At 39.0% G+C, this 22,318-nt stretch overlaps 2 long non-coding RNA genes across 3 annotated transcripts in view; one reads left to right on the top strand and one right to left on the bottom strand.

Moving 5' to 3' along the window:
- LOC147824917 (uncharacterized) overlaps positions 1–3,463 on the bottom strand; it is a 58,428-nt gene extending 54,965 nt beyond the window's left edge. The window contains exon 1 of the long non-coding RNA XR_015441616.1: positions 1,700–3,463. This is a non-coding gene — a long non-coding RNA (uncharacterized LOC147824917). The remainder of the gene's footprint in view (positions 1–1,699) is intronic.
- Positions 1–22,318, top strand: part of LOC147824916 (uncharacterized) — a 187,405-nt gene that overhangs the window by 115,637 nt on the left and 49,450 nt on the right. The gene's annotated exons all lie outside the window — the stretch shown is intronic.

The following is a 22,318-nucleotide window of genomic DNA, read 5'->3' as shown; positions in this document are numbered from 1 at the left end:
TTAGATGCACTTTCTACCTGTATACTAAAAGATTAAGTCATAGAAAAATCAGCAGAAAATAGAATAGTACATGAGTCTCTGGAAAAGTAACTTTTAAAGAATAGAAACTACTGGGCAAGTTTCAAAGCTTATAGTGATAGATTCTGCTGTATAAAAACTAAAATTTTTGCAGAGTGCATGCATCTGACTTCCAATCAGTTAGGACCAGGTTGCCTCCCAGGCCCAGGTCTCATTCCCTGGATGACCTTAGGCCTGACCTCAGGCCTGACCTGCCATCTTCTGTGCTCCATTGGTGGAGACTGTATTCCTGGCCCGGCCTCTTTTTGGTCTGGAGGACCATGTCCAGTTGTCTGGAGGCTGGACGCTGCCCATCAGCCACTTCCCAGGCACTGAGAGTACCTAGATGCGGGTTGCCTGTCTGCCTGGTAACCCTTTGACATCACACTGGGCATTTGGGTTCTCCAAGGCCTGACTTTGGCTTCACGCACAATGTCATAGTCCCTTCCTCTTCTTCCTCCCAGATTCCCTTCCTTGCCTCCCAAGCCTCTGGAGATGACCCTACTCATAAAGCATCGAAAGCTGGTGCCAGGTAGATCTGATCTTTGGGACCAGTGCTGTTTCAGTTGGATGCTGCTATGGACGTGTGTCCTTGTGGCCTGGTGGAGGAAGGGTCTAAGTGTAGGTTAACTTATTAACTTCTCAGCATGACAGGTTCTTTCTTATGTGCTACCTAAGCCCCAGTCTAAGGCAGAATGGGGATGGGGATCCTACCTTGGGAAGCCTGAGGTTTGCATAATTACATAGCTGCTTGGTAAAGAAGGTATTAAGATAAAGAGGAGCTCTGGGCAAAGCACAAGGCTGAGGCTCAAGTCTGCTGTGAGAGTTCACACTTTAACATCATTGAGAAGCATGGGCTAAGGGAGACCAATGGCGCAGTAGGAACTGCGTTTCTTCCTAAAACCCCACTGGGCTGGAGGTGGGTCTAAGAAGCAGAGCCCCCAGTCTACTAGGTCCAGTGGGTCTTGCTGCCATGATCTTCTTCAGGCTAACCACAGTGGCCACTTAGGAACCCGAGGCTCACTAAGAGTCCTTGTTTTCCTCCCCTTGTCCTGGGTGAGGACCTTGAATGAAGGGGCAAGCTCATTTCCTGAGTCCATCAGAGCCTAACCCTAAGCTGAGGAACCCCGACTATGTGCTGACAGGACAACTCTGGCCTTGGGTAACAACTGCTTTGTCTATTAGCTGTGGGAAAACAACAAATAACAATGGACCCATTTGTTGGGAATGCTTAGAGTGCAATTTAAAGTTCCACTTAAACGGGGCTCTAAGTTTTTATAGCTGTGCTTTTTCCTATACTGAGAAACAATTTTAGAGTCTCCCCTTTCCTCTCCCTGTCCTCTTGAAGCACAGGGTCTTATGAATTGGGAGGCTTCAGGCTCTTTTGCAACCTACAGAAAATTCTTTCCAAAGCAGCCTCCTAAGAAGTCAGCTGTCAAGTTAAAGATCAGAAATGTTACAGGATGAATGAGGATTTTTTTAAAAAGTTTTCACATTTCCAGTTACCGATGGTGATGTCATCAGGAAGCACAGGATGGAAAGAGAGAGAACCCCTGCCCCCGCCACACACACACTCCACACCCTTTCCTTCTGAGTCTGCCTTCAGTATCTTGTGAACTCATGACACCCCCATACCCCTCACCTGGGTCCCCATGGGTGGCTCCTGGCTCCAGGAACACTGCATTCCTTTCTCTCAGCCCAGAGTTCTGATCTAGCCATACACAGCTCTTGCTGGGTGGCTAAACCTTTTCCATTTGAGGAGCAGACCAATTGTGAAATGTATAAGCACAAAGAATGATTATCTAACAGTGGAATTTCTGGATTAGGAAGGCACCTGGTGAAGGAAGATAGTTTCGTGAAGCTTAATCTCTTGTGATATTACCCTGGCCCCGATAATGTGCATCATATTTATAAATAGAGAGTGCAGTTGAGAATGCTGGGCCCGGAGATGGAGAATATTAATTCTAAGTAGGATTTGACTATTATTCTGCAATGACTTAAGACAAGACGGTAAATTCATTGGGCCTCTGTTTCCTGCTCTGTAAAATGAGAGGGTTTGGAGAAACAATCTCTAATTTCATTCCTACCCCTAAAATCTTCTAATCTTTAGATAGAGACATTTATCCCGAAACTTTAAAAATTTCAGTTTGTTCTGAAACTTTGAAATGCTTTTGGATTTCAAAAGAATTATAGAATTATATTTCTTAGAAATATCACAAAGGTCATTTATTTTTCACATTTTCTGTTTCCTTTAGCATTTTATTTCTTTGTTGCTTGTGAAATCTTAAGTAGGCCAAACCAGTACTGGAGAAGACAAACACACACACACACACACACCCCTACCCCCGCAGTGTCCTAGTGTATTCACTCCTAGTTTCAAAGCTTACCCACCATTCCTCTCTGACCCAGGCTGATATCTGAAGTGCCTGCTCAGGATGATAATGTAGTAATCACAAATCACATATTCTGCCCACCATTCTGTTAGGACCCAGGTCCATTTCCAGTTATATGTGCTTCTTGCCAACAGGTTTAAAATGTCTATGTGAATGTTTGAGGAAAGCATTGGTGAGTTGCCCCTTAAGAAATGAATTAGTGGACAATTTGAAAGATAGGGCATCTAGTTGGCAATAGCTAAGCCAAAATCAGGAGCAGAACGATAACAGGCACACAATTTACATAGGTGACTTATGTAGGAGATGGTTCTGGCTGCATGATACAAATGGTGTTTGGTGATTTCCCATTCTTTTTGTTTCTTGTGTCATTAACATAAAAAACTGATAGTGGCACATGCTATAATCCCAGCACTCTGGAACGTGAAGACAGGAGGACCATAATTTCAAGCCCAGACTGGGCAACTTTAAGATTTAGTGAGACCAGTTTTCAAAATAAGTAAAAAGGGCTGGAGAATTAGCCCTGGGTTTAATCTCTAGTACTGCAAAGGCAAAACCAAACAAAACAAGAAAAAAACCAGCAACAAAACAAAAATAAAAAATGCAAAAAATTGATTTGGTCTTCTAAGTGATTGTTACATTCTTTACATTTTGGAACATTAAGGTGTTAGGTTACTACAGAACCCCTCAAGTCCACTAGAATTTTTATTTAATGAACTCACAAGAGAAAGATAAAGAAGATCAAGATATTAGCTACATGATTCACAGGGTCCACTGATGGCAAGTGCATCTCAGGGAAGTTCGAGTTCTATGGAACAATCATGCACTGTTCAGTGACAAGAATACATTCTGAGAAGTATGCCATTAGGTGATTCCACCTTGTGCAAATACCAGAATGAACTTATACCCAGAGTTCTATGGCATCTCTAGAGGACATAATCTCACTGGACGGCTGTAGTACATTCCATCCACCGTTGACTGAAAGACCAGTGTGTCATATGAGTGTATTTATATTACATGCCAGTGATGAGCTGACATTGGAATTTGGTACTTTAACTCCTGTTGTAGAGGTTCTAAGCATGACTGTATAGAATGGACCAATAGTGGGGAAGAGTGACCTCAGGAACTGTGGCCAAAGGAATTGAGGAGGGCAATGAACACAGTCTAAGAACATACCCAAATACTGTATCTATTAAACACACACCAGTAATCCCAGCACTCTGGAAAGCTGAGGCAGGAAGATTGCAAGTTTGAGCCTAGTCTGGGCAACTTAGCAACTCACCAATACACTGTCTCAAAATTTAAGAAAAAAAGGGCTGAGGGAAATAGCTCAGGTCCAATCCTAATACCTATAAGAAAGCAAGTGCTTCCTCTACTCTGAGTGCATTTGGACTGAATACTAGTCAACCAGCTTATGATCTGCTAAAATAATGAAGTGTAGTGACTGTTGAAGAGCAAATGTTTTCTCTGTAGGTTTGAAACAAGGTAGATTTGAAACGAGGTTAGAAATGCAGAGGTAGAGTTTCAGAAGTTCCCAACAAAGGTTTTATTATTCTAGTTTGTTTCTAATATGGAGAATTTTAAGGTAATAAAATGTAATTCTTCCCTCAACTAAGAGGAGAGATGGCAGAAGCAGAGGGCAGAGGAGAAGAATCCACTGTGTCTGAGGCCCTTGAGCACATGAGCTGCTAATTAATTTATAGCCAAGCATTGTTATAGTCTGTGTCTTTACTGAGGAATCAGTGGGCAAATCTTGTTTTTTTTATTTCCAGTTTTTCAAGGGTTATGATGCAAACTCAATGTCATGGCACACTTTGGTGGAGCCATTAAACTGACACTCTGTTGTTTTGCTGGCTCTCTATTCTTGTTTATCAGAATTCTGTGTTGCTTCATTAGCTATCATTTAATTGTATATAATGGATAGATTTATCATAATCAAATAAAAATGCTGTAACTCATTTACTGAGATGGACAACGAATGGCTGGGAAACTATGTCTATCACCTTATGGCCACATGGAAGAATGCCACCAATTATGCAGGCCAATGCTGGTCCTAGATGATGTGCCCCAGGGCTCTGCCAAGGCCACTTCAGGGTGGAGGCTGTATTTGGGGAAGGAGAGTGTGTCATTTATAAGAATGCCCTGCCTCAAACCAGCCAGCTGCTTTCACTTCCTTTTTGAGAGGAACAAAAGAGAATCCATGTTGCTTTAGCACAAAAAAGGTGCTCAGCCATTTTGGACTAAACAAAGCCATTTCCAATTCAGACTCCAGGCTGCACTGAGGAGACAGCCCAGAGGTGAGTCATCATGAATTGGGGCATCCTATTGCCCTGAGCAAGCTCGACCTTCACAGTCGATTGAGGCTGCCCCCCAACATTTCTGCTGGGGAGCTAAGTCAGTGCCCTCTCCACAGCACTTGGAGACCACTCAGTGCACAGAAAGTCATAGTGTGCTCAAAACCAGTAATGTAAACATGCCAGAGCATGCTCTGGAGGAATGGAGGGCTGGTTCCTTTCCTTTGCCAGCAGATCCTCCTTTTAAAGGGCTCATACCCACAATCCAGACTAATTTGGGCAATTTGCAGTACTAACCATGACTTATAATGCATGTTGATAATATGAGCTTATCAGCCAGCAATCTTTGGTTTCAAACAAATGGAATAAATGTATCAAGTGATTTAACAATTCCAGTAAATAATAGGCACATGTATTTTAAAAAAATGGACAATCTCTGCATTTAAAAAAAATCTAGAAGTGCTTTAGATCTTTTGAAACTATTATCCATGTTATTTGCATAATGCTGAAATGCAGTGAGAAATTTAAGCTTGAATTCTCCTTCTGTTGGTGAAATGGTATTGACCAAGAGATTCTTAGTGGACCACTGGTTCTGTGTATGGTCAACTAGTCATTATTAAAACATATTTATCCTTCTATTATGGCTAATGGAAAACTACACACTGAAAAATGACCCTACTGTCCTCTTTAAGAACAAACCAGATCCTTAGATTTGTTTTATGTTGGTGGACAACTCTGCCCTTTCCCTAAAAGTGAGTATATGACATGGCTCATTCAATACTATTAGAAAATGTAATAGTTTTCAGATGTCAAATAGGGTTTTGGAAACTGGGAATTCTTTGTCTTAATAGTACAGGGAAATCATGATTGCTACATCAGCACAACGTTCAGACAAACCATTAATCAACTTATATTAAGGAAAGTGTATTACTATTAGGTGTGACTATTTCTGTCAGTGGTAAATATTAGAAACTGAAGAAGATGGTGCAAAAAAACCCCACTCTAAAAACAGAAAAATAAAATCAAATACAACATCACAAGATATTATGAAAGGGTAATGAGTAAACCCAACACAATAGGCTTTTCAGTAAAGGATGGTCATTTGGCTGTGAACCACAAGGAATTCTACAAACAATAGCAATTACTAATGCATTCTCTGATTCTCCATGACAGCTGAATGAAACATAAAAGGGCATATTTTTCTCCTGGGGCATGTGACCATGGTAGTCTCCTCACCTCATCCATGCAACATTCAACCACTTCTCTGCCTGGCACCATGTTTCTCTCTCTCTCTCTCTCTCTCTCTCTCTCTCTCTCTCTCTCTCTCTCTCTCCATGATCTTTTGCAAAGCAGTGAGAAATGCTGATACTGTGCAGCGTGGACACAGCTTCATCTTGGAGATGGTCTTGCAGCATAGGAAAAATAGGTTTTGCTTTTGTCAGGAAATCTGTGGTGTTTCTGGATGGAGGGATGATGGACTTTGTAGATATTCAAATGTGCCACTCTCACAAAAGTCCATTTTTAAAAGGACTTCAATTTTTGACATGTAAAAAAAAAACATTATTTCCTGGGAAAAAATAGCAAAGAATTTTTCTTGATGCGGTTGGACACGAGGGAATGAGGCCAAATCTTTGCTAGTTTGCTGATCAGGTGGGACTATGGCAGATCCTTGATGAAACTGGTGGTAAAACCACATCTGTTGACACCTATAAAGATTGTTAATTATGGGGTGGGGGATTTAATAGGAAAAGCCACAACTTTAACCTGAGGCCCTCTGGAGGCTTTTCATGAGGGCTTCTACAGCTGGATGGCACTCATGGGGCCAGAGCAACCTGCTCTCCCAAGGAATGCTGCACTTGATGGAGCCAGCATTCTGGCTCCACTCTATGTCAACTCTTGAACTTCGCAGGATATATATGATAGCATATCCATAATTATAATGATTTAGCATTTTATTCTTTAAGAGATTAAGTATATAAAGATAAAGCATATTTTATTAAACACATTGGAATTCTTGATATTTCTTAATGATTTTCATAATAATTCCTTTAAAAAAGTCTTTCAGGTAAGAAAACTATGTCTAGAGATAAATCTTATACAGAGCATAAATGGGGAATTCAATGAGAATAAAACTCTATTTGGTTTAAGCTTTAATAAGGAATAGAAAATATATGGAAGAACATTTGCAAGAAGCAAATAAAAGGGCTCCCTCGGGGTGCAGCTTGTGCCAGGTAGCACCCACTTGGGCAGGGTGAGGATGTTCTGGGTGAGCTGTATACATGGATATATGTTCATAGCACTATTTCTTGAAATGCATTATTTTTACTGAATTACTGAAGTCATCTTAATTCTTAATAATAAACAATGCTGGCTATATTTTAAGGTGAATCTTCTAGGATGAAAGTCATTTCTTGGCTCAAAGAATGATACCAGAATATTCTTGGAGCATATTAACTCAGCCCTTAATGACTCCCCTTCATTATACTGCATTTTAATTTGGGCCCTGGGCCATTATCAAAAAACCAGCCATTTGAAAAGGACCATTGCATTTGCTTTACAAATATTGTTGAGGACATTGCCTGTCACCTCGTGAAAGCTCGCTGGAGACATTCATTTAGATTTAATCTTAGGGAATTTGTGTTCTCATTAAGCACAGTCCACTTCCTACTTCACACTTTATCATGATCATGTTGTCACTCATCATCTTTGTTTGCTTTTTTTGTCTGTATTGTTTTCTTTGGTTCTAGGTTTCTATTTTTACTTTGTTTGTACATGCTTTTGCTTAAAGTTATTTCAGATCTTTTGTGAAAATAGGTAGAAAAAGAAATATGTGTTACTAATGAATGAGGGTTGAGAGAAAAATGTTATGTAAGTGGCTGCTGCCAACTTCACCTAACCATTGGAAAGCATTTATTGAACTTCCTTTGGGAAGAAGGACCCAATGTGGAGTAAGGAAGAGTCCCTGTTCTTCTGACATTGCCTTTGCAATTGGCTGAAACTGACAATTATCAAGTAAGGAGCTATAGAAATGTTATCTATTTTAGATGGTTCTAAATACTCTCAGGCCAAGGGGATAGAGTGTGTGGGAGCACCTAAGTCTGGAGCCCGTAGGAGGGTGGTCAAATAAAGCCCCTAGGGAGAGATACCATTTGCACAGCAATCTGAATGAAGAGGAAAGAGGAGCCATCTATAAAACCAGAGCAAGAATATTCCAGGCAGAAAGAAGAACAGATGCAAAAGTCCTGAGACAGGAAAAAACTAGGTGAATCTGAAGAATAGCAAGATGTTTGATGGAACTAGAGGATACTGAGTCAGAGAGGGGATGGGGCTAAAGAGATAGGTAAGGGTCAGATGGAGTTATGTCTTATGTGCAACGATGAAGACACTGAAACTTATTCTGAATGCATACTGGGTGATTTTAAGCAAAGGAGTGACAAAATCTCATTGAACTTTGAGAAAGACTGTTCTGACTACTGAATGGAGAGTGGGCTGTAGTGAAAGCACAGGAGCTTGGTAGAAAATGTTGCAGCAACTCAAGAGAGAGGCTATGCTGGAAGCCCAAGGTGGGGATCAGAGTTACCAGGGTGATGATATAGAATGCTGTAGTGCAGGACTTGGATGTAGGAGAAGCAGGCAAAGGAATTAAGGTCAGCAATGGTGGTCCCCTATCCTTACTCAACGGAAGGTTGAGGTAGAGGCAGAAAGTGCCCAGGGACTACATCAAGAGTTGCTTTGTGGGCCGGAGATTTAGCTCAGTGGTTCCGCTGCCTGCCTTGCAAGCGCAAGGTCCCAAGTTCGATTCCAGTTACCAAAAAATGAAAAAAAAAAGAGTTGCTTTGAAAAAAAAAAGAGTTGCTTTGAACACTCTCAATGTCAAAGGTTACTGGACAGCAGAGCACAGGTGTGATTAGGACATCAGACATGTGAGTTAGAAGATCTGAGCAGACTGTGGAGCTAGTGAGGGATATGAATGCATCAAATGTGGAGGTCATCAGTCTGCTAAGCGTTTGGAAGTTGTGAGACTCAATGACACAGCCGAGAGAGCCAAGATAGATCAAGAAGAGAACAGGGCTGAGGTTGAACCTATGCAAAACCCTTTGGCCCACGCTGCTTTCCCTAATGACCGAGCCACCACTAACTAGCTCGACATGTGCCTTTGCAAATCTCTCATGGGGGCCTGGCCAAAGCAGACTATTTTTGGGATGAATGAAGCCAAACTTAGCAAGACTTCTTTTTGATTAATACTAAAACTACCCTAAACCTGATAATCTGCTAAATTATATTTAGCTTTAGGCTAAAATTATAATTCAGACAGACCTGCACATTTCTGAAAAAGCAATGGATTGAAGAATTGATAGTTTTCAGAAGTAGTTCATGGGAATTGATTTAGCTACAAGGTGCCTCCAAAGAAGACTTTAAAAGATAATATTTTGCTAACAACCTCAGGTAAAGTAACTCCTTTTTACTTAGCTTAACTGTATATGATGAAATTTGTGAAATTAGTATTATTTATTAGAAATTTTAGTCTGAGAAATATAAAGTGAATCTTCAGATTTGAAAAAAACAATAATGATAAAAAATAGCAGAAGGAAGTCTCTGCTCACCTCTGTCTAACATGGGGGACAATTAGTTTCTTCCTAGATGGGTTACTAAAAAAGGTGTAGAACAGAGAATTTATTTTCCTCTATTAAAGTCTCAGCAATTTTTTATAGCACTGTGATTTCTTAGTGGCTAAAATACTTTGTTTGCCAACATTAAAATTGCACGTTCTGGCATCATTATTGCTTGAAAAACACTTTCATTTCAGCACTATTCACTTTTAGTCTCCCAAAAGATTACATCAAAATGAAGAATTAGTTTGGCAACTGAGTGAATTGGTACCTTTAGAGGATAGACATATTGAGAAATGAAGCAATATTTCATGTACTCCCAAATTGGATACTTAAAGCTACAATAGTTTGTTGGACTTATTTCCTGGGCTTGGACTCAGCCTTGCAAGCTCCTGAACTGCTCAGACGGAGACTTGGGAGATGAGATATAGTCAGTGTTGGACATTCTTTTTCAAAATACAGACCATAAACTATAAGGAATCTCCTTTGTAAATGGAAGCACATGACAAACATGGCATCTTATGCTTAGGACAGAGGGCTCTTAAATTATTTGTACAATAGAAAGGCACTACATGTATTTTCAATATCCAAAATGTGCACATAAAGAATATATTTTATGTCCCTTTGGCCCAATATCACAGAAAATACTAGGTGATTCAAGGACACACCACTGGTTAACCTCATATTGAAAAATTTCATAAATCCACTCTACCTGAACTAAATGCAACTGGGAAAATTAAGGAAGCAATCTAAGAAAGAGTTTTTTTTCCATAGAGGAAAAACAAAGAAACATACTGAAAACAATTTAAATGAATAGTATTAAATGAACTGCTTATCTTGTTCTATACAATGAAATGGAGAATATTTTGAGAGAAGAACACACTGGTTTTGTTTAAAATACAATCACACGTGGCACTAAATAATTCATCTTTGTGAATCACTGAATAAACACAGAAAATGGCAAAAGACAATCCAGAAAAACCCACTATGTCAAATGAAAGACTACAAATGTAAGGATGTTTTGTTGACACTCACATACTAGTAAATGCTTACCTAGCCTCTGCTTACTGTCTGATCATATTTTGTTTCCATACAGTGTCATCAACCACAGACTCTCTCTATCTAGCCAGGGTAAGAATGGTCCTGTGTCTTTCCTTACTGATTCTCAGCAGCTGGATTTGGGTAGCTAAAAAGTTCAACCATTAAGACAGTTGTTTAATTTCTAAATTAGATATAATACAATTTTAATCAAGTTAAGTGTTTCAGGGTTTGACGGAAGTTTTCTTGATTGGTCTTAGAATCTTTAGTTAGTTATAGGCTTGACAGACAGGATTTATAGCTAAAACTCAGCGGACACCATTAGGCAGATTAAGTGGTATCTGCACACCCATGAGCTCCATTTCTCTTATGCAGTCTTAGAAACAAAAAGACATGCTTCCTTGGACAAGTACAGAGACATGAGAGCTTAAAGACATACTTTAAAAAAAGCCATACAAAGTACCTTGGAGCTGCAGGCACACTAACATGTATCTCTGCTTAAGACAGCCCCAGAAACCACAGGAACATCCATACACCCAATGGGTTCCCACTGCAGGCGTGACTTAGTACCAGGCATGTGCTTGTCCCTTCTCCCCATAACTGTGTGGCAATAGCAGCAAGATTCAGATTGGGAGTGAGGGAGACACTGGTGTTAGCTAGAGCTTCAAAACTCAAGATACTATCAACCAGGAATGTGAATGCATCACATGATCCTTGGCTCCTAGACCACATTTAGGTACAGAGATATGTCAAACATGGTCAGGACCACAGCTGGTCTCACTGCATAATTGCATAATTCATTTATGCAAACAAATGTTGACCTGTTAGGAACAAAACCCACTTGATCAAGTATGCAACATATATATTGGTAGGGAAAAAGACAATTGCTTTAGACTAAACTATCAGCAAAAACAATGCTTATTTCCACTGTAATGTGCAATTCACAATAGAAGTCCATTTAAATGTTGGTTTAGGTCTGAACTCATTTGGACACAAAAGAAACAATTCCCTGTAATATATGTAGACATCATCTTCTTTTCAGGTAAAATGAGAAATAAATTTTTGCTTGAAGCCTGAAAACACTCATTGCTACAAACAACACAACTCAATAATCTGTTAAATATTCTAAAGGTGCTATAGCTTATGCATATTTAATTTTTTATAGTTACTTTATTAGTGGAATCCGCTGAGGCCAAAACATATTGAATGAACAATTCTAATTTTCCCTATTTGTGAATGTTTGCTAAGGCAAAGGAAAACTTGATATCATATCATACTTCTGTGCCTGATGCTCAAAATGTTTTCTCTCACTCTTTGACCTTTTATTAGAAAAGATATTTCACATACCTGAAGAAAGATAATTGAGCTCTATAAATCAAGAGGAAAATGCTACAATGATTACAATCTACCAATCAACAGGTAGCACTTTTTAAAATGCATTGAATTGTACCAAGGAATGAGCGGAAACAAAAATTCCATGTTGCTCTGTTAGTTAATTTGCATTTTTATGTACACAATACACAGTGGCCTTAATTAGTAGAATAATCATGCTGATATATCTGTTAGTGATTAGCTTTTAGTGCAATTCATCAGATGATTATCATTTACCTAAAAATGCTGCAAGGAGAGGGAAAATAGAATTTCCCCTCAGTAGGTCCCATAGGGCAGGAGAAAAGACTATTGCTTGTGAATGAACCTAATTTAATTTTCTGACTTTTGATCCCGCATGTTTTGTTGCATGGATGAAACAGTCACAAATTATAGCTCAATGATAAATCAGTCTCTTTAGAGTTTTGCTTTGGCTAACATTATTAGCCAAAAGTCAAAAATGTCTTTAATTTGGATAAAAGTAATCCAACAGTCACACTATAGATTTTGAGTTAGAACCCACCCTCACCTCTTCCTCTTCACTTCTTTTCACATTAGATTTATTCACAAATGATTATGAATATCACAAATTCTGCCAGGGCTGGCTTCTGCTCTCACCACCTCCATTCTTTGGGCTTATGGATCATCTCTAATTCAACTAGTTTTTTTTTTTTAACCTCATAGGCACCCATTTAACCTGGCTTTATAGCTGCCAACTCGTTGCTGCAATTCAATCTCTTACCTTTCTCTGACTAAACAATGTAAGTGTGTACCTAATCTCTGATTATTCACACACATCCATCAGACCAAACTTCATGGCTCCCACCTACTTCCCCAGACCTGGCACACTCTGGGGTGACCCTGTGACTGCCTTGCTTCTCTAACTGTGAGCTCCTCTCCCTTTTCTCCTTACCCAACAATCCAAGAGTTATCATACCCATGTCCTTTCTTGAATAGAGCCTCATGAACAGACCCCTGGAGTACTGGCTAAATCACCTTGATTTGGGACAGGTCCAGTGGTTATGGACAGTATATCACACACATAGACACTCAGATACATATGTGTTGAAAGTTGGAATTAACATGAGAAAATGAAAAAATGGAAACAAAGTCTTTGTAAATAGACGGGTTGAGGGGTTGAAGGGAGGGCAGGAGAATGGGGAAAAATAAGAATCAAGATATATTAGGTAAAGGCACAAATCTCCAATGATGAATGTCATTATACTGTATACCTAAAATGTACCAATAAAATTAATTCAAAAGAAAACAAAAGAAAGTTGCATTCTATCCTGTCATCTTTTCTAGTTTTGATATGTAAGACTAATAAAGCTTGAGGAGAAAAAATGAGATTTTGTTAAAAACATGTTATAAGCACTGCGCCCGGCCAGAAACTGTTCCTGCGGATACCAGCAGCTGTCCCTGGCCAGTGTGACCACACCACGAGGGGGCCCCGCCCCGCCAGAACATGCCTCATAGCAGAGGTGCCAGGGGGAACATAAAGGCCATGGTTATGAGCCCCAGAAGATAGAGCAGAAGTGAACAACAGAGAGAGCTTCTCTGATGCTCCTCAATGAAAATTGAAGCCCACTGGAAAGTGAAGAAAAACTCAATAAAAGCACAATGGACCGTCGTTGTTGGTAGGTGGGTGGGATCAGCACTTCCCATAGAAACCTGGACTCGCATAGAGGGAAGGACAGCTAGAACCTGCAGTAGAACTTTGCAGAGTTCAACCCTGCAGGAGGTCAGGTACCTCAACTTGGACCTTGCAGCCAGAAATCAGCATGAATCTCAGTAGACTACAACTGGCTTGCTGAGACTAATCGACTTAGACCCGCACATTGCTGCCCACGTTGTCTACTAGGACAGCAGAGACAAATCCTAAGGGAGACATTTTTTTGTTTGTTTCTTTTGTTATATATATATATATTTTTTTTCTTTTCTTCTTTTTGCTTTTATTTTTATTTTTTTTCTCTCTCTATCCCTTCTGGCTCTATATTTCTCTCCCTCTTTGTTGCTGTTCCTGTCCCATTCTGAATTTTTTCTCTCTCTCTGTCTTCTTGACTGTCACTTTTATAGGAAGGTGAATACAATCTCTAGCTTCCCTATTGTCAGTTTGTTCTGTACTTGTCTTTATTCTTTCACTCTGTCTTTTCCTCCTGTCTTCAACAGATTCCCACAATTTGCATGATCTTCCAGTGTCCTCTAGCTTCACCTCTAACCTTTCCCTCTCCCTCTATCTCTCTACCCCTCCCTCCCCAACATCTGCTAAATCCTTATCCTGAAGGTTAAATTTGCCATATTGAAGGTTTACTTACTACAAACATATTTTGGGCTGGCCCTAGATTTTGATGTAGCTCACAAGGTTAAAGATTAACTGCTACCACAAATTGTTATTTTCTAAGCTGTGTTTGATACTGATTGTGTCAATTGGGCTAAGGTGTTGTGATTGGCTGCTTAATCAGTTGTCCTCCCTGGTATACCGAACACGAGATTGCCTAAGAGTCATTAGACACTCAAAGCCTAAAAAGTCCAGCTATACTTGGAAGATATCTCTGAGAAGCAATCACTCCATAGGGGCTCTACACACCAGTAATAAAGATACTCAAAATAAAAAACATTGGAATATCATCCCAGGAATTAAAGCAAAAATCAGCACTAACAACAGACTTAAAAATGAGAAGACACCTTGGCAGAACACAAACCCAGACTCACCAAAGGCAAATTCTGGGGGAAACAAGGTGGAAAAATATGATAATCACCTGGACACCCTGAACTGGTAGCACAGGGAGTAATGAAACACATGAATGAGGCTCTAGAAAAATTCAAAACAGAAATGATTTCCCAGACAACTGCAGAGATGGTGAGCACAGTGAAAGACATGATTAAAGCTCTAGAAAAGAAAAAGATAAAAAAATAGATGAGCTCAGAACCACACTGGAAGCCATGAATGCCCAGCATAAGAAAGAAATGGAAACCATGATTGCTCAACATAGGAAAGAAATAGAATCCATGAAAGAGATTCAAACAGATATCCAGGAGATTAAAAACTCCACTGAAAGTATTCAAAACAGAGTGAGCAAATCTGAAGATAGAATATCCGATACAGAAGACAGGATTGCAGTTAGTGACTATGAAAACAGAGATTTCTTAAAAATAGTAAGGGACCACAAGAAATCAATCCAGCAGCTGCTAGATGATGCAAAGAAGAACAACATAAGACTGACAGGAGTCCATGAAAAAGCAGAAGAAAGTACAAATGACATAAAAAAGTATTCACAGAAGTAATAGTAGACAACTTCCCAGACAGAAGTAGAGAATTTGACATACAGATAAGTGAGGCATATAGAACTCTAACTAGGCACGATTAAAAAAAAGCTACACCTAGACCTATAATAGTCAAGATCCCAGAAACCCAACAGAAGAACAAAATTGTACAAGCAGTTAGAGAAAAGAAACAAATCACATACAAAGGAAAGCCCATCAGAATCACAGCAGACTTCTCAACACAAACTCTCAAGTTAAGGAGAGCCTGGAGTGAATTATTTCAAGCCCTAAAAGAAAATAACTTCCAACCTAGACTGTTGTATCCTGCAAAATTATCTTTCAAAATCGATGGGGAAATTAGATACTTTCACAACAATGAACACCTGAAAAATTTCATGAACACCAAACCAGCACTCCAAACAATTCTAAACAATATCCTAGAAAAAGACAATGAAGGTCACAACTCCATGAGGCCCAACAAAGTGAAGCCACCAGGAAAGGCAAGAAACTAAAGGGAAACGGAAAAAATAAAAAATAAAAGAGCCAACAACAATAAACCATCATACAAGGATGAGTCAGTATTTATCAATTATAACCATCAATGTTAATGGCCTCGGTTCACCAATCAAAATAAATAGACTGGCAGAATGGATTAAGAAGCAAAATCCAAAAATATACTGTATACAAGGAACACACCTAATTAAAAAAGACATTCACAGACTGAAAGTAAAAGGATGGAAAACAGTTCTCCACATGACAGGAACCCAGAGAAAAGCTAGGGGAACAATCTTATTTGCAGACAAAATAGACTTCAAACCAAAAGTCATTAAGATAGACACAGATGGTCACTACATCCTTGTGAAGGGAACAATCCAAGAGGAAGAGATGAGAATCATAAATATGTATGCACCAAATACGAATGCCCCAACTATACAAAACAAATACTACTGGACACGAAAAACCACTAATACAGTTGTAGTGGGGGACCTCTGTACCCCACTGTCACAAATAGACAGATCATCTAGACAAAAAATCAACAATGAAATTCTAGAAATGAACCAAATTTTTGAACAAATGGATTTAAGAGATGTCTACAGAGTGTTCCACCCCACAAAATCAGAATATACCTTCTTTTTGGCCACACACAGGTCATTCTCCAAGACAGGCCACATGTAAGCTCATAGGACATGTTTAAGTAAATGCAAAAGAATTGAAGTTACCCCCTGTATATTATCAGACCATAGTGCAATAAAATTGGAGATCAATAGCATAAGAAACTGCATCCCCCCGCCAACACATGGAAATTGAATAGCACTCTCCTGAACAACCAATGGGTCACAGAGGAAATTAAAGAAGAAATTAGACAGTTTCTACAAGTAAATGATAATGCCAGTACAACACACAGGAATCTATGGGACACAATGAAAGCAGTTCTACATGGGAAATGCATAGCAGTGAATGCCCATATTAGGCAAACAGAGAGAGCTCAAATAAACCACCTAATGCTGAACCTCATGCTCCTAGAAAAAGAAGAGCATGACAAACCCAAAGCTCATACAAGAGAGGAAATTATGAAGATCAGAGCAGAAATCAATGCAATAGAGACTAAGAGAACGCTACCAAAAAAATCAATGAATCAAAGAGTTGGTTTTTTGAAAGAATAAATAAAATCAATAAACCCTTAGCCAACCTTATCAAAAAAAGGAAAGAAAAGGCTCAAATCCATGCAATTAAGAATGAAAAAGATGAAGTCACAACAGATCCAGCAGAAATCCAGAAGATCATCAATACCTATAATGAGAACCTGTACTCTAATAAAATGGAAAACACAAAGAAATGGACAGATTCCTAAATATGTACAAATTGCCCAAGTTAAATGAAGAAGCTATAAAAATTCTAAACATCCCAATTAGAATCAGTGAAATTGAAATGTAATTAATAATTTACCAACAAAGAAAAGACCAGGTCTTGATGGCTTCACTGCTGAATTTTACAAGACATTTAGAGAAGAACTATTGCCATAACACTTTAAACTCTTCAATGAATTTGAAAGGAAAGCAGTACTTCCAAATTTATTCCTGGAAGCAAGTTTTACTTTGATTCCAAAACCAAGGAAAGATCAAACCAATAAAGAGAATTATAGGCCAATCTCTCTAATGAACATAGATGCAAAAATCATCAACAAGATGCTGGCAAACAGAATACAGAGGGTCATCAAGATCATACACTCTGACCAAGTCAGATTTATCCCAGGGATGCAAGGGTGGTTCAACATATGTAAATCAATAAATGTAATACACTATATTAACAGAGCCAAGGACAAAAACCATATGATCATCTCAATAGATGCAGAAAGAGGATTTGACAAAATCCAACACCCATTCATGATAAAAACCCTAGAGAAAATTGGAATAGAAGGTCTTTATCTCAACCTGATTAAGGCTATCTATCAAAACCATACAGCAAACATTGTACTAAATGGTCAAAAACTGAAAACTTCATGCTAAATCAAGAACAAGACAAGGATGTCCACTATCACCATTCTTGTTCAATTTAATTCTGGAAACATTAGCCACAGCAGTTAGACAAGAGAAAGAAATAAAAGGCATAAAGATAGGAAAGGAGGAAGTTAAACTGTCGTTATTTGCTGATGGTATGATACTCAACATAGAAGACCCAAAAAACTCTGCCAAAATACTTCTAGACTTAATTGACAGATTTAGTGGAGTAGCCGGATACAATATCAACACTCAACAAACAATAGACTTCTTGTATACAACTAACAGACTGAGAGAGAAATTAGGGATGCAATGCCTTTGACAATAGCATCCAAAAAAATAAAATATCTAGGAATCAATCTAACAAAGGAAGCATAAGACCCCTACACTGAAAACCACAGCACTCTGCAAAAAGTGATTGAAGAGGATATAAGAAAATGGAAATACATCCCTTGTTCCTGGGTAGGAAGAACCAATATAGTGAAAATGGCCATACTTCCAAAACTGCTATATAGATTTAATGCAATGCAGATTGAAATTCCAACAATATATTTCACAGAAAACAATCCAAAAATTCATTTGGAACCAGAAGAGACCTAGAATAGCAAAACCAATTCTAGGCAACAGAGACATGGTAGGAGGGATCAAAATCCCCAACTTAAAACTGTACTACAAAGCTACTGTGATTAAAACAGCATGGTACTGGCAAAGAAACAGACCCAAGGATCAGTGGAATAGACTAGAAGATGGAGAAACAACTCCAGACATACTTAGCCACCTCATCTTTGACAAAGGAGCCAACCACCCTCACTGGAGGAAAGATAGCCTATTTAATAAATGGTGTTGGAAAACCTGGATTTCAACCTGCCAAAGATTAAAACTAGACCCATATCTCTCACCATGCACTAAACTAAAATCAAAGTGAATTAAAGATCTAAATATTGAAACAGAAACACTAAACTTGCTGGAAGATAAGTTAGGTAGAACTCTTGAAGACATTGGCATAGGAAAAGGCTTTATGAACAAAACATCAGTAGCACTAGAACTAGCACAAAGAATCAACACCCGGGATCTCATCTTATTTAAAAGCTTCTGGACTGCAGGAGAAACCACCAACAGAGCTAAGAGACAACCTACAATGTGGGAAAAATTTTTTAGCAGCTGTACCTCAGACAAAGGACTACTATCTGGAATCTATAAAGAACTGAAAAAAATCAGACCCCCCCAAATTTAAAGACCCAATTCAAAAATGGGCATCTGAAATGAACAGACATTTCTCGGACAAAGAAGTAAAAGCAGCAAGTAAACATATGAAGAAATGTTCAACGTCACTGGTCATTCAACAGATGCAGATGAAAACAACACTGAGATTCCACCTCACCCCAGAAAGAATGGCTGCTATCAAGAAATGAACCAATAACAAATATTGGCAGGTTTGTGGGGAGATAGGAACCCTTCTCCATTGTTGGTGGAAGTGCCGACTGGTGCAACCACTCTGGAAATCAGTATGGAGAACCTCAAAGAACTAGGACTAGAGGTCCCATTTGATGCAGCTATTCCCCTGCTGGGTATCTCCACAGAAGAATTAAAAGAATCATACCACAGCAATATATGTGTACCCATGTTTATATTATAGTGGCACAGTTTGTAATAGCTAAAGCTTGGAAACAGCCCAAGTGCCCATGAATTGGAAACTGGATAAAGCAGATGTGTTTTTTTTTTCTTTTATAAAATGTAGTACTCCTCAGCCACAAAGAATGAGAAACTAGAGACATTTATAGCTAAATGGATGCATATTGAGGCCATACTCTTAAGTGAAATAAATAGGACACACATATGTAAATACCAAATAGTTTCTCTGGTGTGAGAAACTGAAAGTGTAAATAATGATTAAGATGAATAAGTGATAATGTGAAATAGGAAGAAAAGGGGCAAAGGCGAAGAAAGTGGGAAGGTTAGGGGAAAGGAAAGAAGGGAAAGGAAAAATTATGAGAAAAGGAAAAAAATGGAAAAAAAATCTTTGTAAATAGGGAAGGGTGGAGGGGGTGAAGGAAGGACAGGAAACAGGGAAAAAATAAGAACCAAGATATATCATGTAAAGTTACAAGTTCCCAATGATCAGTGTAAATATACTGTATACCTAAAATGTACCAATAAAAGAATTTAAGGAAAAAAAACATGTTAAGGAAACAGTTGGATATTTTACTGATTTTTTTCCCCAATGAGAGCATATCATACATATAAATTAAAGTTGTACAGTATGTTGGTGCAATAGTATTCATCTTTTCTCCTCCTCTGAGTTAATGAAATTTACATGGTGTATAAAATCTTATCTTTCACTAGTAAATTAGCCTAAAAATATCAAACATCAATTTTGTATATAATTGAAGAACTGAAGAAAGAAGGGCAGAAAAACATATCAAATAAATCTGAAAAAATTCAATGTTTTTCTTTTTTACAAAATTTCAAGGAGATATCATTAGGAATGTTTCTGGAAGGTGAATCTTCCATGGTAAAGGAACAACAGAAGAAGACCCAAACTTGCAGTCTATGAAGAAAATCTGCTAGGGCACCAGCTCAATCCAGGGCAGAAACTTGCTGAGGGTCACTCATATGGCAGGGGTGGTAGAGCTGGCACTGGGCTCAGGAATTTGCTTGTCAGATCCCATGTATTTCTTTCCCAACCAGGTGCCACCCATGAGGACTCATAAGTGGCTGAATGAATGAACACAGGGCTTTATGATCAATGACTTTCATACATAAAGAAGCCCCACCTTCTATGTGCCTAAAAACAATACTAGAAGAAAAAAAAGAAAGAGTGGTGTTTGGAATCAAACTGAGAATGCAATCCATAGGGGAGGTTGGGTGCACTCTCCTAGCTCCCAGTGGCTGGCAAATGCGGCTGGCATCACAGGAGGGCAGTTCCTTAGCTAGCATGTTGCATGCATTGAAGCCAAGGATGTGGACAGAAAAGCAACTTGAGCATGTTGACTCCCATCCCAACCTATACTTACAGACCCCAAAATCCAACAACAAAAGAGCATGAACTAGTCCAGATCTTCGTGGAAGTTCTCATGAGGAGGGGAGTAGGGAGTTTGTATCTTTTTTTTTTTTGGTACCGGGGATTGAACTCAGGACCTTGAGCTTGCAAGGCAGGTGCCAGAACCACTGAGCTAAATCCCCGGCCCCGGGAGCTTGTATTTTAAACAGTAAAACTTTTGTTAAATCCTTAAAAAAATATTGTTGCCCTTCCCTGAAATTTTCTTCCCTCACCTCACCTTCCTTCTCCCACAGGTATCTTTCTTTGTGCAAATCCCCACCCCAAACCATTCCTTTACATGTTCTCCTCTACCTCCTCCTGGACGCTTCTGTCCAGTTCCACTCACTAGTGTCCCATCCAGCAGACACAAGCTTGGAATGGGCCCTGAATTTTGCAAAATTTACACTCTTGAAAACACACTCCAGGTGGCAGTGAGTGGTGTATATGAGTGTGTGAGTGTGAGTGGATGTGTGTATGTGGGGTGAGCAACTAGCTGTGTTTCATCATTTGGCAATTTTGAGAAGGTCAAGGGTTTCAGGGAGAGACGGTGCATATTAGGGTAGAAAAAGCAAGAGTTCCAATCTGGGAGTGTCAGATGTGATCCCAATAGAGCTGATCGTTAGACATGTTTCTGAAGAGAGGTTAGTAATCAAATTGAAGTCTAGACAATACAGTCTCTTATAAAGGGAGTCCTTGAAACCAAGTGACTAGGAAGGTGTCTTGAGAAGATTACTGAAAAAGGAGAAGACTAATTTTTGGAGGTTGTCCCTCTCTGCAGTGTACACTAGGGTAGGCCAGTTGGACACTTAGAACTTTGTTTTGACAGTTTTCTTCAGTGGAATGCTAGAAAAAGAATTGTATCTTGCCCACTACAAATCTCTCAATGATATTTTACTTGTTTGTCACAAAAATCCTATAAAAGGGACTAATAGCCTCATTTTATAAATGGGAAAGATACTTAAAAACAGTGGTGGTGAAACTATGGGACATATGCTGCTTGTTTTTCTTTTAAGACAGAAGATGTTAATGTATGAGCTGTTTTTTCTAAACTAAAGCCTCACTATTCAAGTTTAATTGCAGTGTTGGTACTTTGCAATAAATATATAGATCTGGGGTTGTAGTTTGGGTACTTGATCTCTAAAAGGTTCACCATTACTGCTCAAAAAGAGTAAGTACCTTGGTTGTTTGCCTAGGTGATGATATTTGGAAATAAAATTCGAAAATCTTTGTTTCAGTTTATTTAATAAATACTTACATATTACTTGCTAAGTGTTGACACTAGGTCAGTTGGGAATACAAGCACAGACAAACAGTATTTTGCTTCTTCAAAACTTGCTTTTATGGGCAGAGATAACAAAAACCCTATTTGCTGATCACACACAGAAAATGATGCTGCAGGACCAGATGGATTAACTCAAGTGTGAAGGACAAAAGAATGACTGATAGGAATGCAGAAGTGATGACTCTGGAGTTACATGAGCAAAATTTTCTGGGCAATCTAAGCATTCTATTCTATAATGTGGAGAAAAAATAAGATTAAAGTCAGTAGAACTCAAGAGCCATTCACAGTACAAGAGTAAAGAGTGTGCAAGTCCTTGGTAGGGGGCTAAAAGTGCTGCTTCTCTGTCTTGGGCCTCAGCAGGCACCTGGCTGGTTGCCCAGGGTGGACACCGACATGAGGGGGTGTTTTCCTCAGGCCTTTAACAGACAGAGGGCCTACGCTCAGTCCTTCCTTCCTCCATTATTCCAGCCATTTACA

The sequence above is a fragment of the Heterocephalus glaber genome, unplaced genomic scaffold, assembly GCF_053883595.1.
Source record: "Heterocephalus glaber isolate CG9 unplaced genomic scaffold, H.glaber_assembly_v1.0 deba00001524, whole genome shotgun sequence".
NCBI lineage: Eukaryota > Metazoa > Chordata > Mammalia > Rodentia > Bathyergidae > Heterocephalus > Heterocephalus glaber.
This window is presented reverse-complemented; position numbering and strand designations above follow the sequence as displayed.